Here is a 6,608-nt window from a genome sequence, read left to right on the forward strand (position 1 = left end):
TTTTATTGCAAGGGAAGCGGTCACTGGAAGCGGAACTGCCCTAAGTACTTAGCGGATAAGAAGGCCGGCAAAACAAAAGGTATATGTGATATACATGTAATTGATGTGTACCTTACTAGTGCCCGTAGTAGCTCCTGGGTATTTGATACCGGTGCAGTTGCTCACATTTGTAACTCAAAGCAGGGGCTGCGGAATAAGCGGAAACTGGCAAAGGACGAGGTGACGATGCGCGTCGGGAATGGTTCCAAGGTCAATGTGATCGCCGTCGGCACGCTACCTCTGCATCTCCCTTCGGGATTAGTTTTAAACCTTAATAATTGTTATTTAGTGCCAGCTTTGAGCATGAACATTGTATCGGGATCTCGTTTAATTCGAGATGGCTACTCTTTTAAATCTGAGAATAATGGTTGTTCCATTTTTATGAGAGATATGTTTTATGGTCATGCTCCTATGGTGAATGGTTTATTCTTTATGAATCTCGAACGTGATGCTACACATGTTCATAATGTGAGTACCAAAAGAAGTAAGGTTGATAATGATAGTCCCACATACCTGTGGCACTGCCGCCTTGGTCACATAGGTGTCAAACGCATGAAGAAGCTCCATGCTGATGGACTTTTAGAGTCTCTTGATTATGAATCATTTGACACGTGCGAACCATGCCTTATGGGTAAAATGACCAAGACTCCGTTCTCAGGAACAATGGAGCGAGCAACCGACTTATTGGAAATCATACATACTGATGTGTGCGGTCCAATGAGTGTTGAGGCTCGCGGTGGCTATCGTTATGTTCTCACCCTCACTGATGATTTAAGTAGGTATGGGTATATCTACTTAATGAAACACAAGTCTGAAACCTTTGAAAAGTTCAAGGAATTTCAGAGTGAGGTTGAAAATCAACGTGACAGGAAAATCAAGTTTCTACGATCAGATCGTGGAGGAGAATACTTGAGTCACGAGTTTGGGCACACACTTAAGAAAATGTGGAATAGTTTCACAACTCACGCCGCCTGGAACACCTCAGCGTAATGGTGTGTCCGAACGTCGTAATCGCACTCTGTTAGATATGGTGCGATCTATGATGTCTCTTACCGATTTACCGCTTTCCTTTTGGGGCTATGCTTTAGAGACTGCCGCATTCACTTTAAATAGGGCTCCGTCGAAATCCGTTGAGACGACACCGTATGAATTATGGTTTGGGAAGAAACCTAAGCTGTCGTTTCTAAAAGTTTGGGGATGCGATGCTTATGTCAAGAAACTTCAACCTGAAAAGCTCGAACCCAAGTCGGAAAAATGCGTCTTCATAGGATACCCAAAAGAAACTATTGGGTACACCTTCTACCTCAGATCCGAAGGCAAGATCTTTGTTGCCAAGAATGGGTCCTTTCTGGAGAAAGAGTTTCTCTCGAAAGAAGTAAGTGGGAGGAAAGTAGAGCTTGATGAAGTATTACCTCTTGAACCGGAAAATGGCGCAACTCAAGAAAATGTTCCTGAGGTGCCTGCACCGACTAGAGAGGAAGTTAATGAATGATCAAGATACTTCTGATCAAGCCCCTACTGAAATTCGAAGGTCCACAAGGACACGTTCCGCACCAGAGTGGTACGGCAACCCTGTCTTGGAAATCATGCTGTTAGACAACGGTGAACCTTCGAACTATGAAGAAGCGATGGCGGGCCCGGATTCCGACAAATGGCTAGAAGCCATGAAATCCGAGATAGGATCCATGTATGAAAACAAAGTATGGACTTTGACTGACTTGCCCATTGAGCGGCGAGCCATAGAAAATAAATGGATCTTTAAGAAGAAGACAGACGCGGATGGTAATGTGACCATCTATAAAGCTCGGCTTGTCGCTAAGGGTTATCGACAAGTTCAAGGGGTTGACTACGATGAGACTTTCTCACCGGTAGCGAAGCTGAAGTCCGTCCGAATCATGTTAGCAATTGCCGCATTCTATGATTACGAAATATGGCAAATGGACGTCAAAACGGCATTCCTTAATGGTTTCCTTAAGGAAGAATTGTATATGATACAGCCGGAAGGTTTTGTCGATCCTAAGAATGCTGACAAAGTGTGCAAGCTCCAACGCTCGATTTATGGGCTGGTGCAAGCATCTCGGAGTTGGAACATTCGCTTTGATGAGATGATCAAAGCGTTTGGGTTTACACAGACTTATGGAGAAGCCTGCGTTTACAAGAAAGTGAGTGGGAGCTCTGTAGCATTTCTCATATTATATGTAGATGACATACTGTTGATGGGAAATGATATAGAACTCTTGGACAGCATCAAGGCCTACTTGAATAAAAGTTTTTCAATGAAGGACCTTGGAGAAGCTGCTTATATATTAGGCATCAAAATCTATAGAGATAGATCGAGACGCCTCATAGGTCTTTCACAAAGCACATACCTTGATAAGATATTGAAGAAGTTCAATATGGATCAATCCAAGAAGGGGTTCTTGCCTGTGTTACAAGGTATGAAATTGAGCTCAGCTCAATGTCCGACCACGGCAGAAGATATAGAAGAGATGAGCGTCATCCCCTATGCCTCAGCCATAGGTTCTATTATGTATGCCATGCTGTGTACCAGACCTGATGTTAACCTTGCCGTCAGTTTGGTAGGAAGGTACCAAAGTAATCCCGGCAAGGAACACTGGACAGCGGTCAAGAATATCCTGAAGTACCTGAAAAGGACTAAGGAAATGTTTCTCGTTTATGGAGGTGACGAAGAGCTCGTCGTAAAGGGTTACGTCGACGCTAGCTTCGACACAGATCTGGATGACTCTAAGTCACAAACCGGATACGTGTATATTTTGAATGGTGGGGCAGTAAGCTGGTGCAGTTGCAAGCAAAGCGTCGTGGCGGGATCTACATGTGAAGCGGAGTACATGGCAGCCTCGGAGGCAGCACATGAAGCAATATGGGTGAAGGAGTTCATCACCGACCTAGGAGTCATACCCAATGCGTCGGGGCCGATCAAGCTCTTCTGTGACAACACTGGAGCTATTGCACTTGCCAAGGAGCCCAGGTTTCACAAGAAGACAAGGCACATCAAGCGTCGCTTCAACTCCATTCGTGAAAATGTTCAAGATGGAGACATAGAGATTTGTAAAGTACATACGGACCTGAATATAGCAGATCCGTTGACTAAACCTCTCCCTAGAGCAAAACATGATCAACACCAGAATTCCATGGGTGTTCGATTCATCACAATGTAACTAGATTATTGACTCTAGTGCAAGTGGGAGACTGTTGGAAATATGCCCTAGAGGCAATAATAAAAGCATTATTATTATATTTCCTTGTTCATGATAATTGTCTTTATTCATGCTATAATTGTGTTATCCGGAAATCGTAATACATGTGTGAATAACAGACACCAACATGTCCCTAGTGAGCCTCTAGTTGACTAGCTCGTTGATCAACAGATAGTCATGGTTTCCTGACTATGGACACTGGATGTCATTGATAACGAGATCACATCATTGGGAGAATGATGTGATGGACAAGACCCAATCCTAAACATAGCACAAGATCGTATAGTTCGTTTGCTAGAGTTTTCCAATGTCAAAGTATCTTTTCCTTAGACCATGAGATCGTGTAACTCCCGGATACCGTAGGAGTGCTTTGGGTATGCCAAACGTCACAACGTAACTGGGTGACTATAAAGGTAGACTACGGGTATCTCCGAAAGTGTCTGTTGGGTGACATGGATCAAGACTGGGATTTGTCACTCCGTATGACGGAGAGGTATCACTGGGCCCACTCGGTAATGCATCATCATAATGAGCTCAGAGTGACCAAGTGTCTGGTCACGGGATCATGCATTACGGTACGAGTAAAGTGACTTGCCGGTAACGAGATTGAACGAGGTATTGGGATACCGACGATCGAATCTCGGGCAAGTAACATATCGATAGACAAAGGGAATAGCGTACGGGATTGATTAAATCCTCGACATCGTGGTTCATCCGATGAGATCATCGTGGAGCATGTGGGAGCCAACATGGGTATCCAGATCCCGCTGTTGGTTATTGACCGGAGAGTCGTCTCGGTCATGTCTGCTTGTCTCCCGAACCCGTAGGGTCTACACACTTAAGGTTCGGTGACGCTAGGGTTATGAAGATATGTATATGCAGAAACCCGAATGTTGTTCGGAGTCCCGGATGAGATCCCGGACGTCACGAGGAGTTCCGGAATGGTCCGGAGGTAAAGAATTATATATAGGAAGTGCTATTTCGGGCATCGGGACAAGTTTCGGGGTTATCGGTATTGTACCGGGACCACCGGAAGGGTCCCGGGGGTCCACCGGGTGGGGCCACCTGTCCCGGGGGCCACATGGGCTGTAGGGGGTGCGCCTTGGCCTAGATGGGCCAAGGGCACCAGCCCCTATAGGCCCATGCGCCTAGGGTTTCCACCATGGAAGAGTCCATGTGGTGGAAGGCACCCCTAGGTGCCTTGGGGGGGAGGGAAACCTCCCCTTGGCCGCCGCCCCCCCTAGTAGATGCCATCTACTAGGGCCGGCGCCCCCCCCTGGCACCCCTATATATAGTGGGGGGGGAGAGGAGGGATTTCACACCAGCCCCTGGCGCCTCCATCTCCCCCCGTTACGTCTCTCCCTCGTAGTCTCGGCGAAGCCCTGCTGCTGTGACGCCCTGCATCCACCACCACGCCGTCGTGCTGCTGGATCTTCATCAACCTCTCCTCCCCCCTTGCTGGATCAAGAAGGAGGAGACGTCTCCCGTCCCGTACGTGTGTTGAACGCGAAGGTGCCGTCCGTTCGGCGCTGGTCATCGGTGATTTGGATCACGTCGAGTACGACTACATCATCACCGTTCTTTTGAACGCTTCCGCTCGCGATCTACAAAGGTATGTAGATGCATCTAATCACTCGTTGCTAGATGAACTCCTAGATGATCTTGGTGAAACGAGTAGGAAAATTTTTGTTTTCTGCAACGTTCCCCAACAGATAGGTCCAAAGAGGGAAGCCATTCCGAGTGGCGTGTTTTTGGAACATGTCTACACACCATCGGTTCAAGAGGATCCTTTCACTGAAGAAGCTCCGCAGCCTAAAAGCGCCACAGATCCGACTGAAGTCGAGGTCCCAGCGGTGGTCGACTTGATCATGGAAGTTTTGGTCATCACTCCCGATTGGATAGTGCCCTACATCGCCTATATTTTGAGGAAGGAACTCCCCGAGAATGAAGAAGAAGCTCGAGAGATCGTCCGCCGGTCCAAAACCTTCACCGTCATGAGAGGTCAATTATACAGAGAAAGTGCGACTGGAGTCAGCCAGAAATGTATAACACCAAAGGAAGGTCGAATGATTCTCAACGACATCCACTCGGGGACCTATGGCCATCATGCGTCTTCTCGGACCATCGTGGCCAAAGCATACCGAGCTGGTTTTTATTGGCCCAGAGCAAATGAAATGGCGAAGGAGATAGTCGACAAGTGTGAGGGATGTCAATTTTACTCCAACATGTCACACAAGCCCGCGTCAGCTTTGAAGACCATACCACTCGTCTGGCCCTTTGCTGTATGGGGTTTGGATATGGTTGGCCCGTTGAGAACAGGAAGAAGCGGTTTCACACATGTGCTGGTAGCAGTCGACAAGTTTACCAAGTGGATTGAGGCCAAACCCATCAAGAACCTCGATGCTGGTACCGCTGTCAGCTTCATCCGAGAACTGATATTCAGATATGGAGTCCCGCACAGCATCATCACTGATAACGGGTCAAACTTCGATTCTGAAGAATTCAGAGCTTTCTGCACGTCTCAAGGCACGCGAGTCGACTATGCTTCAGTCGCCCATCCGCAGACGAATGGACAGGCAGAACGAGCCAATGGTTTGATTCTCAAAGGGTTGAAGCCCCGTTTGATGCGTGATCTCAAGCATGCGGCTGGTGCATGGGTTGACGAACTTCCCTCGGTGCTTTGGGGGTTAAGGACCACACCTAACCGGTCAACTGGAAGAACTCCATTCTTCTTGGTCTACGGAGCTGAAGCAGTCTTGCCGAGTGATCTTCTCCACAACGCTCCCCGAGTCGAGCTCTACACCGAAGCTGAAGCAGAACAAGCGCGACAGGACGCAGTCGACCTTTTAGAGGAAGAAAGAGAGATGGCTCTGATCAGATCGACCATTTATCAACAAGACTTGCGTCGCTTCCACGCCAAAAACGTGAAGAGTCGATCCTTCCAGGAAGGAGATTTAGTCCTCCGAGTGGACCAGCAGAAACCACACAAGCTTGCTCCTTCTTGGGAAGGTCCCTTCATCGTCACCAAGGTTCTCCACAATGGAGCATACCGTCTTTACAATGTCGAGCATCAGATCAACGAGCCCCGAGCTTGGAACGCGGAGCTTCTCCGCCCCTTTTACACTTAAGTATTCACTCGGATGAGTTGTAATAAAAGTACTCCTGTAGTTTATTTATCAAAGACAAGAGCTTTATAGTTTTCCCAGTGATTGTTATTACTTTTGTCCATATAAAACAATCCCCCAGTGGGTGGCTTAGCTGCGAATCCGATTCGCCTAAGTCTGTAAAAACAAATCCTAACCAAGTGGTGAGTCAGTCTCCCACACGAAGGCTTAGCTGCGAAATCCGTTT

Source organism: Triticum aestivum, chromosome 6B (assembly GCF_018294505.1).
Source record: "Triticum aestivum cultivar Chinese Spring chromosome 6B, IWGSC CS RefSeq v2.1, whole genome shotgun sequence".
In the NCBI taxonomy this organism is placed as follows: Eukaryota; Viridiplantae; Streptophyta; class Magnoliopsida; order Poales; family Poaceae; genus Triticum; species Triticum aestivum.